The 1,974-nt window shown below is 40.7% G+C and overlaps 1 protein-coding gene across 1 annotated transcript in view; it reads right to left on the bottom strand.

Moving 5' to 3' along the window:
* The window catches only part of LOC104628272 (protein Shroom2-like), a gene marked incomplete at its 5' end in the record, with an annotated part of 16,385 nt that overhangs the window by 6,167 nt on the left and 8,244 nt on the right, over positions 1 to 1,974 (bottom strand). The window lies entirely within an intron of this gene.

Raw genomic sequence — 1,974 nt, 5'->3', positions numbered from 1 at the left:
AGGGAAATCATAATCCCTGTGGCACAGAACAGGGAACAAAATCTACTTCTGTATCATATAAAGCAGCCCTGTGCGAAGCTGTGCAAAGTAGCTCTGCCAAAAGACCAAACAACATCTTTGGCTGTCACTGTCCTATGCCAGGCAAATATGCCACCTCAACTGCAATTTGGCGAGGTATGATCCCCCATTGTTTGGGATGCACATGCCCTGGCTTAGAAAAAGCATGTCAGATGCATTACCAGCAGTGCCAGACCGAGAACCCAGATCGTCTCCCTCAGTGACCTGTGCTCCATCCCTGCTGCCCGGCTACCTCCCTGCATTTGGGCAACAGGGCTCATTTCTATGTGTCCATTAGCTTTCACTTCTGCACAAGGGGTGGAAGTCAGTTCAGCTAGTTGTCTACCCTAACATGAGATGAATCACACCCTAAAAATGCCTCATTCATGTAAATGTAGATGACTATTTAGTATTCAGCTAATTTCAGGTAAGAAAAATTCACAAAGCGTTCTCTAAACATATACCTCAGTGCAATTTCTAAATGAAAATTACATCCTTTAAAATAGCCATTATTTCACAGTACCCCTTCAATTTTTTTTTGAAAAAATTACTCATGACATTCTTTAGGAACTCTACTTTTTAAATGCAAATCTGATTACAAAGCCTTCATGATCACCGAGAAACATACTGATAGCAGCTACCACTCTCAGACGCCACTGAACAGTCATTGACAATTTATTTTGGGAAGCAAAAGAGGGGAAAAAAAAAAGCAAGCAAATACACCCTGAAAATTTAACAGACTTTTTGAAAGTAGAAATTCGACACATGGATTATCCAGGCTGGTTTTCTCCTTTTTGATTTAATATACTCAGGCCAGGTTAATCTGGCTTTGGGTTATCTGTTAGTCTGGGTGCCCAAAAGATTAAGGTAGTAAGCAGTTCTACAGATGCCTGCTTTATTGACTGATTAATCTGCAGGATTTGATTTTTCCCCCCACTTCTCTCAATGCAAGCACAGTTTGATTTGGATTATCTAGGTCACAGTGCTATGCTCTCATTTCCCTCAGATGACATGCATGTGCACATGCTGCTGTTTTACCATCTGAAACACAACAGGATACTGTTGTGTTTTATGTTACTATCTTGAGTATTTCACTTCTGTAGCTGTGCTGTGACTTTCTCTAATGAAAAAATGCCGTATGTGTGCTCAACATTTACCAATCTGGTCTGACAGTCCAGATCAGCTCGCTCATAAAGTTTCTTTCTTTATTAAAAGAAAAAAAAAGGAAAAAAGCCATTTTCCCCCAGTAGCTTCCTATTTAGATGTCCTCAAGCAGCTGAAGCTAGCCTCTAAAGGACCGCTTTTGCGGGCAAGAAGGCCATAAGCACTCACCCCTCTTTCAGACTACCATATCTATTAAGAATTTGATTATGATCACTGATTGCTTCCTACCCAGACGAAACAGCCTTTAGATGCAGCAACTGTGAGCTCACTACATGCTTTTGCTAACCAGCAGAAAACCTGTATTATGTTCAACATCTACTGAGCCAGAAGAGCTCCAATGTACATCTTGAAACCGGCAGATAAATAATTTATAGCTGTGAATTCTGTACAGTAAAGAAGAAAACAATAAAATCTCATCTTTTTCCAGTAATTCTTGCTGATCTGACTAGCAACACAGAAAGCAGCTCAGCAGAGTGCTGCTCAGGTGGTTCACTCCTTGGCATGCTTTGTGTAGAGTACTCAGCTCACCACCCCATTTCACATGAAGTTCAGGCCTAAAAGTAGAAGCAACCTGGTATTCTTCAATTATTTTTACAGTATTCAGGAGTTGCTGAAACTTTCCTAAAGGTAAAGGGGACACTTCCCACTCAGCCACGCAGGGATTTTTCCTTCCTACAAAAAACACTCCTGTAGTGTCTTCAACATCTGTCCAACATTTTGTAATTGTGGTAAACCTACATTAAATTCAGTATG

The sequence above is a fragment of the Phaethon lepturus genome, unplaced genomic scaffold (assembly GCF_000687285.1).
Source record: "Phaethon lepturus isolate BGI_N335 unplaced genomic scaffold, ASM68728v1 scaffold17491, whole genome shotgun sequence".
NCBI classification, from domain to species: Eukaryota; Metazoa; Chordata; class Aves; order Phaethontiformes; family Phaethontidae; genus Phaethon; species Phaethon lepturus.
This window is presented reverse-complemented; position numbering and strand designations above follow the sequence as displayed.